The following is an 11,744-nucleotide window of genomic DNA, read 5'->3' as shown; positions in this document are numbered from 1 at the left end:
AGGTTGTGCTTTCTGTCCAAGGGCTACTCCTGGGGGAATTCTGCACCACTGCACGTGTACAGAATTCATGTCCTCTGCAGATTTCTTGGCTTCCCCATAGAAAAATGACTTTCTGACAGGAAAGCAAAGGGAAACTGCAAGAGCAGTCACACACCACTTCTTAGCAGTGCAGGTACATTGTTTCAGGCATCCAGAGCAGCTGGCAGAGAGGTAAATCGCTACAGGGCTAGGGACACCCCAGCCACTGGCTCCTACCCTGAGCCAGGATCAGCTGCTAGTCCCAGCTGGGCTGGAGGCAGGAGAGGATGGGACTTCCTCTTCCACTGCAAGGAGTGGCTGGGGCTGTGTCAGACCCCTGCAACAAACCTCCCCCAGCTGCAAGAAGCTCGGCATCCTCCCCTGCTTCCTGCCACATCACGCCTCAGCTGCAGGGGGGAGGGGTCACTGTATGGGGAGCTGGTCCCCTGTCCTCCCAACCCTTGTGCATCCGGGCCTTCCATACCCAGACATGCCTGCCAAGCCTCACCCCGTACACCCAGAACCGCCCTAGCACTCTGTAATGTTACATCCCATAGGCTTTATGGAAATATGCTCATGATATGGATATGGCATAATTGAGATACATTTTGTGCTAGTTGGGTCTTGTAAGATATCATTGGAAAGGTTATGATTTACTGAATGTGATTATCCAGTTTTTTATGCATGTATCATTTCTGTATCTAAAGTTAGGAATATTGACTATGTAACAATTACAACTGTAAAAGTAGCAAAGAATCCTGTGGCACCTTGTAGACTAACAAGACGTTTTGGAGCATGAGCTTCCGTAGGTGAATATCCACTTGGTTGGATGCATGTAGTGGAAATTTCCAGGGGCAAATATATATATGCAAGCAAGCTAGAGATAACGAGGTTAGTTCAGTCAGGGAGGATGAGGCCCTGTTCTAGCAGTTGAGGTGTGAAAACCAAGGGAGGAGAAACTGGTTTTGTAGTTGGCAAGCCATTCACAGTTTTTGTTTAATCCTGAGTTGATGGTGTCAAATTTGCAGATGAACTGAAGCTCAGCAGCTTCTCTTTGAAGTCTGGTCCTGAAGTTTATTTTGCTGTAGGATGGCCACCTTAAGATCTGCTATAGTGCGGCCAGGGAGGTTGAAGTGTTCTTCTACAGGTTTTTGTATATTGCCATTCCTAATATCTGATTTGTGTCCATATATCCTTTTCCGTAGAGACTGTCCAGTTTGGCCGATGTACATAGCAGAGGGGCATTGCCGGCGTATGATGGCGTATATTACATTGGTGGACGTGCAGGTGAATGAACCGGTGATGGTGTGGCTGATCTGGTTAGGTCCTGTGATGGTGTCGCTGGTGTAGATATATGGGCAGAATCGGCATCGAGGTTTGTTGCATGAATTGGTTCCTGAGCTAGAGTTACTATATTGCGGTGTGCAGTTACTGGTGAGAATATGTTTCAGGTTGGCAGGTTGTCTGTGGGCGAGGACTGGCCTGACATCCAAGGCCTGTGAAAATGTGGGATCATTGTCCAGGATGGGTTGTAGATCCCTGATGATGCATTGGAGGGGTTTTAGCTGGGGACTGAATGTGATGGCCAGTGGCATCCTGTTGGTTTCTTTCTTGGGTTTGTCTTGCAGTAGGAGGCTTCTGGGTACACATCTGGCTCTGTTGATCTGTTTCCTTATTTCCTCTGCGGGTATTGTAGCTTTGAGACTGCTTGGTGGAGATTTAGTTGGTGTTGGTCTCTGTCTGAGGGGTTAGAGCAGATGCGGTTGTACCTCAGTGCTTGGCTGTAGACAATGAATCGTATGATGTACCCGGGATGGAAGCTGGAGGCATGAAGGCAGGCATAGCGGTCGGTAGGTTTTTGGTATAGGGTGGTGTTAATGTGACCATCACTTATTTGCACCGTGGTGTCTAGGAAGTGGACCTCCCGTGTAGATAGGTCCAGGCTGAGGTTGATGATGGGGTGGAAGCTGTTGAAATTGTGGTGGAATTTTTCCAGAGTCTCCTTCCCATAGGTCCAGATGATGAAGATTTCATCAATGTAGTGTAGGTAGAGAAGGGGCGTGAGTGGACGAGAGCTGAGGAAGCTTTGTTCCAGGTCGGCCATAAAAATATTGGCATATTGTGGGGCCATGCGGGTGCCCATAGCGGTGCCACTGATCTGGAGATATATATTGTCATCAAATTTGAAATAGTTGTGTGTGAGGATAAAGGCACAGAGCTCAGCAGCCAGCTGTGCTGTGGCATCATCAGGGATACTCTTCCTGACAGCTTGTATTCCATCTCTGTGTGGGATGCTTGTGTAGAGAGCCCCTACATTCATGGTGGCTAGGATGGTGTTTTCTGGAAGGTCACCAATGCATTGTAGTTTCCTCAGGAAATCAGTGGTGTCACGGAGCTAGCTGGGAGTGCTGGTGGCATAGGGTCTGAGTAGAGAGTCCACATATCCAGACAGTCCTTCAGTGAGAGTGCCAATGCCTGAGATGATGGGGCGTCCAGAATTTCTGGGTTTGTGGATCTTGGGTAGTAGATAGAATAACCCTGGTCGGGGCTCTAAGGCTATGTTGATTTGTTCCAGTGTTTGTTCCATGCCAATTCTGCCCACATATCTACACCAGCGACACCATCACAGGACCTAACCAGATCAGCCACACCATCACCGGTTCATTCACCTGCACGTCCACCAATGCAATATACGCCATCATACGCCGGCAATGCCCCTCTGCTATGTACATCGACCAAACTGGACAGTCTCTACGGAAAAGGATATATGGACACAAATCAGATATTAGGAATGGCAATATACAAAAACCTGTAGAAGAACACTTCAACCTCCCTGGCCGCACTATAGCAGATCTTAAGGTGGCCATCCTGCAGCAAAATAAACTTCAGGACCAGACTTCAAAGAGAAACTGCTGAGCTTCAGTTCATCTGCAAATTTGACACCATCAGTTCAGGATTAAACAAAAACTGTGAATGGCTTGCCAACTACAAAAGCAGTTTCTCCTCCCTTGGTTTTCACACCTCAACTGCTAGAACAGGGCCTCATCCTCCCTGACTGAACTAACCTCGTTATCTCTAGCTTGCTTGCATATATATATCTGCCCCTGGAAATTTCCACTACATGCATCCGACCAAGTGGGTATTCACCCACGAAAGCTCATGCTCCAAAATGTCTGTTAGCCTATAAGGTGCCACAGGATTCTTTGCTGCTTTTACAGATCCAGACTAACATGGCTACCCCTCTGATAATTACAACTGTGTGTGTGTTTGGGAGGCACCCACCAGGCAACAGGCCATCAGCCTTGATGGGCCATTAGGAAGAAACAATAAGACTTTGAAGATACTAATCTCTCTCCTTGCTGAGAGGCGTCTTGGGATGTACCTATGACACTATTAGGTCAGGTGGTCCTGTCATCTGGTACAAAACACTATCTTGGGCTTCTAGTAATTTTCCACTAAAAGGAGGGGGAGGCCAATACTGAGAAACAGAAGATTCCTGCTTTATGTAAATCTTACTTAAAGCTGGGGAGTAGGGCGAACAGGACTCTTCTCTATTGCCTCCCTGCCCCAGAAGAAAGACTGCTGAGACTATCTGAAGAGATAAAGGAACTGGTATGTGGGAAAGGCATGAGCTGAGTTCAGACTAAGGGCTTGTCTACACTGGCAAGTTTTGTTGATAAAACTAATGTCAGCAAGGGGGAAAAAAATAATCAACAAAAGCAAAGTCATCAAAGTCTGTCTACATTTGCTCCCTCTGTCAACAGATCATGTCCATATTCGGGGCACCCCACTGTCAACAGGAAGAGCAATGGACTGTGGGTATGTATCCCACAGTGCCTGGTGACACCATTTGTCGCTAGGTGTGGGAATGCAGAAATGGAGCGCAGTGCATCCTGGAATGTGCAAAATGTACTGTCATGCACCACTTTGTGTCCCAGCCTTCCAATGGTTTCTGGCTTCCTTTTGTGTCGATTTTCACACCGTCGTTCTTTTGTAGTGTACGCCAACATCTACAGTGAGAGAGGCTGGATCCTGCACTTCTCTCCTATGCAGTTAGCTGTCATGAGGACATCGTGCATGGCACCACAGTTACTTGCAAAGTTACTGACAGAGGATGAATCGCAGGCACCCGAGTGTGATATGGACAGCAGCTACTTCTCAGTGCTTTGCGCATTCACAGAGCAGCTGCATACAGTAGACCATCGCTTTTGGGCTAGGGAAACAAGCACTGATTGGTGGGATCACATTGTCATGCAGGTGTGTGATGAAGACCAGTGGGTACTTTCCTGGAGCTATGTGCTGAGTTGGCCCCCAACCTGTGGTGCAAGGACACCAGATCGAGAGCTGCCCTTTTGGTAGTGAAGCATGTTGCAATCACTGTGTGGAAGCTGACGAATCCAGACTGCTACCAGTCAGTTATAAATCAATTTGGATTAGGGAAATCCACTGTTGGAGTTGTATTACTCTGAGTGTGCAGGGCAATAAATTGCATCCTGCTGCAGAGGTCCGTGACTCTGGGAAATGTGCATGAAATAGTGGATGGCTTTGCAGAGATGGATTTCCTAACTGTGACAGGGCAATTGATGGCACACACATTCCAATTTTAGCGCCAGACCACCTTGCCTATGAATACATCAATAAGGAGGGATACTTCTCCATAGTGTTGCAGGCACTTGTGGATCACTGGGGGCATTTCACGAACATCAATACAGGCTGGCCTGGAAACCTATATGACACTTGCATCTAGAGGAACAGCAGCCTGTACAAAAAGCTGCAGGTGGGGACTTTCTTTCTAGACCACAAGATCACAGTGGGAGAGGTGGAAATGCCCATAGTAATTCTGGGAAACCCGGCTTACCCCTTACAGCCCTGGCTCATGAAACCCTTACACAGGGCATCTGGACAGCAGCGAGGAGCATTTTAACAACAGGCTGAGCAGGTGCCACATGGTAGTCGAATATGCCTTTGGCCGTTTGAAAGCTCGCTGGAGGTATCTGAATGGCAGGCTAAACTTTACCGAGGATAATATTTCCGTGGTCATAACCTGTGTGAATCTAAGGGTGAAATGTTTACTCAGATGTGGAACACTGAGGCAGAGCGCTTGGCTGCACAGTTTGAACAGCCAGATGCTCCTCTTAACATCAGAGAGGCTTTGAGGAACCACTTTGACAATGAGGGGCAGTAACCCATGCCTGCTTTGGAGTTGCTTCCCTGGTGCAGCCATGTACAGTTTTGAGGCCCAAGATCCATGCAACAAAATGCTTTAGAAGCCTGTTCCCAAGAGTGAATTGATTGCTATACACTTTTGTAGAACACAGAATAAAAACGCTGTTCCATTAAATACCTTGGCCTTTATTTATTGTTAAAAAGGGTAAAACCCTCACAATTGTGTGTGGCTCCAGCTATTATTGTGCAAGCTGTGAGAGAGGCATGGACGGCTCCAAGGGTTTTGCCGCCCCAAGCAGCCAAAAAAAAAAAAAATCCATGATTACAATCTGTGGCAATTCAGCGGGAGGTCCTTTGCTCTGAGAGGGAGTGAGGGACCCTCTGCCGAATTGCCGCCGAATATCTGAAAGTGCCGCCCCGCTCTGGAGTTGCCGCCCCAAGCACCTGCTTGATAAGCTGGTGCCTGGAGCCGGCCCTGGAGAGAGGGTGGAGTGATAGGGAAATTCAGGAGTGCTGTGAAGTGATAAGGAATGTGTGGGCATAGAGGGGGGTGGAGTTGGCAAAGAATTGTGCATCTGCATGTGCTGCAGGGAAGGTTGACCACAGATCTGCTCAGTCTGCAGCTCTATCAAAGACTTGAGCATCTCTGTCTGATTCTCCATAACTTTTATCATCTGCTCTGTCGCTTGCCTAGCAAATGCAGCTCTCTCTTTTCTGTCCTGTCTTTCAGCTTCCCAGCACTCTGCATTCCCTGGTCTGTCTCTCATTGAGCTGCAGAACCTCCTGGAACATGTCTTCTTTGCTGCGCCTAGGGTTCTTCTTATCTGCTGAAGTCAGTCTGTAGAGGTGCATGGTGTGTTCCTCAAGGTCTGTGCTGAACAGAAGAGGGATTGTTACATTCCAGCAAATGATTGAAACCTTTTAGTAACAAGGGACTTTTGCTAGTAGCAATCACTTTCTCTCTGACACTCTAGGCAGGCACGCAGCTCCGCGAGCACCCCAAACATGGTGAGTGTCGGGAATGTGGGGAAGGTGGTTGTGCGTATGGACAAAATGGTCATAGCTTGCAGGGCAGCTTTGCAAGGAACGCATTCTAAAATTATCACACACTTTACAGGCTGGTGGCTGACATCTCACTGCTGCGGGCAACCAGGAAACCGTGGCACAACTGCTGCATGCTTGCAGTTTTCACCCCAGTCTATATGCAGCTCAGCTATGTGCCACTTTGGTCCCAGTGCCAGTGATTGCTAAATGGCACGGTACAGTTTCTTACAATGGGGGAAACTAACAAGGCTGAAATCCCTTGGAATCTGCGGCAGAGGATTAACAAGTGCCTCTTGGAAACTTTCCAGAGCCTCTCTGGAGGATTCCCTGCAGGTCTCAATGTCCATTGACACCCTGCTTGGCCATGCAGATTAGCTATACAGGGCAATATCCAGCTCACAGAAAACACTACCTGCCTCCCACTTTTCAATTCCCTTAACAAAGCCACAGCAACTTACCCAGCATCTCATATTCTTCCTGCTCCCTGTTCAGCACTTCTGGAGTGGAGAAAAGTTTCTGGCTGGCTGCCCCACTGGGCGGACCCTGCTGGGAGCTCCACATCCTCTTCTAGCTCCACCTCTTCACCCAGAATTTCAGTCTCTGGGTTACCCCTCTTTCTGTTGCCTCCGAAGTATCCACGGGGCTATCAGAGATGGAGGTGGGGTCACCACCGAGGATAGCATTCAGCTCCTTATAGAAGCGGCAGGTCTTAGGTGCACCACCAGAGTGATGGTTTGCCTCCCACGCCTTATGGTATGCCTACCTCAGCTCCTTTATCTTCACTCTGCACTGCTGCGTGTCCCAATCATAGCCCTTTTCGCACGAGCCTTGAGAAGTTTGCCCATATGTGTCCCGATTCCTAAAGGTCCCTCACAGCTGTGACTGAACAGACTCCTCTCTCCATATACAGATTAGATCCAACATCTCAGTGGTGGTCCAAGTGGAAGGGCATTTGGTGTGACAGCCAGCCGTGCTCACCTGGGAAGTCAGCAAGCAGGAAATGAGATTTAAAATTCCTGGGGCTTGCAAGGGGGAGGAGCAGGTTGGTTGCAGAGCAGTGAAGTTCAAACCGCTGACCAGAGGGAAGCATGGTAATTGTGGGATACTTTCTGGAGGCCAATTAAAAATAAATACATTAATTATTAAAAAAAGCGGTGGCATCTACACTGGCTGTTTGTCAACAATAAAGGGAGGGGAAAAGAAAAATCTCACAGGGGTGGAAGTTTTTTATTGCCAAATCTGGGCGTTTTTTTAAAACCCAGTCACATTGCAGCCAAAACTTGCCATGCAGACAAGCCCTAAGCAGGAATCTAGTCTGCAAAGAGAAATAACTGGAACTCTAAGCTAAAAAAACTCTGAAACTTGCCTAAAACATTTAGGGTGAGAAATTACTTCTTGAAACCAGTCTCTTTAAGATCTTAAGCTTAGTATGCATGTTTTGTATTATTTGTTTGGTAATCTGCTTTGTTCTGTTTGCTGTCCCTTATAACTACTTCAAATCTGCCTTTTATAGTTAATAAGCTTGTTTTTGTTTATCATTAAACTCAGTTTGTGCAATTTCTAACTGGGGTGGAGCAAGAAGTTATTCATATCTTCCTCCACATTGAGGGAGGGGGCGAATTTATGTGCTTACTTTGTATAGATTTCTCTACAGCGCAAGACTATTATTTTGAGTGTACTTTCCAGAGGAAAGCTGCACTTGAGTGCTGGGCAATTTCCTAGCTGAGTCTTCTCAGAGATAGCTGTTTGCAGACTGTGTCATTTTACAGCTGGTGCATCCCTACCTGTGTGTGTGCTGCCAGAGGCTGGAGAGCCTAATTCAGCAAAACAGGGAAAGGGAGTCCAGGCTAGTGGAGCAGGCAGGCTCAGAGAAATCCCAGTACATCAGGTGGCGTCCCAGGAGGGGGAAGTCCAACCCAGCACACATTCCTATACCTGGACCCCACCCCACTGAACCGCAGCTCCTGCAACTGGAGCTGCCCTGCCTCCAGACACCTACCCCTGCACTCCAGACCACCACCCACTGAGCTCCTTGCATTCAAACCCCCACCTTGACAAGCCCCACCCCCTGCATCACACTGAGCTGCCACATCAAGACACCCATGCCACTGACCCCCAACTAGCTGCACCCAGATGCCCACCCCACCAAGTCCCACTCCCCCTGCACCCACACTGCCCTGTTGATACTCTCACATTCAGACTCCTCCACTGACTGAGCCCTAACCACCTTAATCTGGAAGCTCCTGCAGAGTCCCATTGCCTCTGCACCTGGAGCCACCCCTCAATGAGCCTCTTTGTATCCAGATCCCCGCCCACACCTAGACCCCCCACTGAGCTGCCTGCACCCTCTCAGAACCTTCTGAGCCCACACCTGGATCCCCCCCACACTGAGTCCTTCACACTTGAATCCTGCCTGGTTGAACCTGCCTGCCCCACACCTACTCCACCTGGCACAGAGAGGCAGGGCCCCAAGGTGTTTCTGGGGCAGGCCTAGGTCATGTGCTCTGTCAGGGTCAGGTGCAGCCTCACTGCTGAATCCATGTTTCAGGGGTGGGGAGGCTGAAGGGTGATCTCCCACCTTTGTGCAGCCAGTGGCCTATGCTCCCTACTGCCATGCTGGAGCCTCTGCATTTATTGACAAATAAAACTCACAGAATTTTAAAATATTTTGCACAGAATTTTTTGTCACAGAATTTCCTCAGGAGTAAAGGGCTATAAACAATGCATTGCCAGCAGTTACATGTTGCCACACACACAGCTCTTCCAAAGGGCAGAAGCATTACAGAGAAAAATGTGTGACATTCCCCTGGTGTTTTCTAGACTGATGATCTGCTAGGTCACTCCAATCCTTGACTCTGGGAGCCAGCCTTACCCTGCTCTGCTGTGAGAACTCCCACTTCCCAGCTGCTCACACACAGCCTCTAGCATGTATGCTGCTCCCAGCTATGTGAGTGAGCCCTTTTGGCCAGCCACTGCTTGGATTGTGCAACCGAGTGACACTAGCCAATATCTCTGGTCCCAGACACAACCCTAGGAACCTCTGTCTTGCAGTGTCCAGTTATGCCCGCTGGACGCTGCAAGTTTGAGTTCATCAATTTAACAAAGAAATTGCTATGTACCAGGCTTGTTATCCCAAGGGAAGTCTCTGATATGCTCCAAACCAAACGCACTGCTTCAGGTAGAATAAACAAATTTATTAACTACAAAAGATAGATTATAAATCAAAGCACAACATGTCAGATTTGGTCAAATGAAATAAAAGCAAAATGCATTCTAAGCTGATCTTAACACTTTCACTCCCCTTACAAACTTAGATACTTCTCACCACAGGCTGGCTGATTTTCCCTTCAGCCAGGCTTCTCCTCTTTGATCAGAACTTCAGCTGCTTGGTGGTGGTGTTTGTAGAGGGAGGTGGAAGAGAGAGAGAGCATGGCAAATGTCTCTCCCTTTTTTCATGTTCTTTCTTCCCTCTTGGCTTTGTCCCGCACTTCAGAATCAGGTGAGCACCGGAAACCCAAACTGACCAAGGGAAGGGGGCATGACTCACTCGAAAGTCCAATAGATCCTTTGTTGCTGCCTAGACCAGCATCCTCTGTTCCTATGAGGCTGGGCTGGGTTTGTCCCATACATGCCTTGATGAGGTGTGAACTGCCCCTCTGCTCCTGGAGAGTTTTGCCTGCACTTGTTTTAAGCCATGAGGACACATTTTCAGCCTCATAACTATATACATGAAATTACAACTACAACAACAATTTCCAGAGCATCATGAGCCTTCCAAAGACACCTCACATGACAAACTTTGCATTGCATACCACACAATCAAATTATAAGGATGAACATGGTGGTGCAGGGTTCCCATGAGGTACAGAGTGTCACAATATGAAAAGTAATAAAAATTCCTACTTGTTTACTTAAAGCTTACCAGAGGTCACCCCTAACTCCAGCATAGGTAGGTGTCAGTCTTTCCAACCCTTCAGCAAGGGTTGGGGGTCTCCCTAGGGCCCATAGTTCCATCACTTTGTTGAATCAACAGGAAGAATCACAAGTCAGTTTTGAGCTGATTCCTTTATACCAAAAGCCCTTTCTTTGTTTCCTAGTCTGGAAAATCTGGTTTGAATCAGTATATGCAAAGCATTTTAGAGGGTGGTGCTTCTCTGCAATTGTTTGTGTAGGGTGGAGGGCTGAGTGATTACCCGTGGGATTGCAAACTCTTTTTAGTTCCTGGAGATGTGGTAAACCTCCCTCATCGAGTAAACCACAACCATACCTAAACCAGTCATACATTTAATTTAATGGTCCCCAAAGATGGTGGTTGCAATATCTGTCACAGCCTTCATCTGTGACCACTGAGTATGAACACCTTCATCTTTGATCACTGTAGCTTTGACTGGCCAGTGCCCATCTTACCAAATCTTTGTTTTTCAACAGCGGTAGAGGTCTTGCTCCTTTATTATAATATTTTGTCTGATTGTATTTTCCCAGTTTTTTCCTCACTATCACCGACTCCTTAGTTACCCTTTTTTTTTGTCCCATATGTGAAAATTGAGTATTTATATGTTTGTGGTAGAGGAGTTCAGGGGGTGACTTTCCATATTGCAGCATTGTAGCTTTATTGTTAAATAGTGCTACATATGCATCTTCTCTTCCATTCATTACTTTTTGAGAAAGTTCTTGGCTGTGCATACTTCACATCCAGCTAATTCATCATTTTGAGAATATCTGGGATAATGTCCGATGATGAAATTTGTACATTTTAGCAAAGTCCAAGAATTCCCTATTCTTGAACTGGGCCAAGGGATGTACTTGCCACCGCTTCCAGCCGCTCCCATTGGCCTGGAGCAGCAAACCGTGGCCACTGGGAGCTGCAATCTGCCGAACCTGCGGAAGCGGCAGGCAAACAAACTGGCCCGGCCCATCAAGGGCTTTCCCTGCACAAGCGGCAGAGCAAGTTTTGGAACCACTGGTCTATGGTATACATCCTCTTAACAAGACCAAGCACCTCACATGTCTGTAGGCCCAAGACTGTGGCAGTACACTGAGGTATGCAACCAAACTCTTGTTTTATTATTTCCCGCATTATATTTAAGTCTCAGTGCACACTTCCACAACACTGGAATTATTCCTCCATTATAATATTTCACAGACACTTGATTCTTTTATGTGCTCCACTCTATTTCAGATTTTGTTATTACATTTACTTGTAGTGAATGTCAGTGTCAGTCTTGTATGTCACACAGATGGCATTTTTGCACTTTTTAATTAACTAGTCTGAGTTTTCAGCCTCCTCCATTGTTGTGCTTAAGAACAACTCTTCCTTTTCATTTCAGGAATCTCTTTCTGCATTTTGTACATGCACTTTCCTGCTTTTGCTACGAATTGGTTGGGTTTATTATAGTTTCTACATATCTGCCTGAATGCTGGGAATTTACTATACTCATGCTTGTTGCCATGTCGCTGGCATGGTTTCCTGTTTTCCATGTTTCTGTCCTTTATTAATTTAATTTCGGTGCACTTTC

This window comes from Gopherus evgoodei, chromosome 1, assembly GCF_007399415.2.
Source record: "Gopherus evgoodei ecotype Sinaloan lineage chromosome 1, rGopEvg1_v1.p, whole genome shotgun sequence".
In the NCBI taxonomy this organism is placed as follows: Eukaryota; Metazoa; Chordata; order Testudines; family Testudinidae; genus Gopherus; species Gopherus evgoodei.
Note: the sequence above shows the minus strand (reverse complement) of the source record.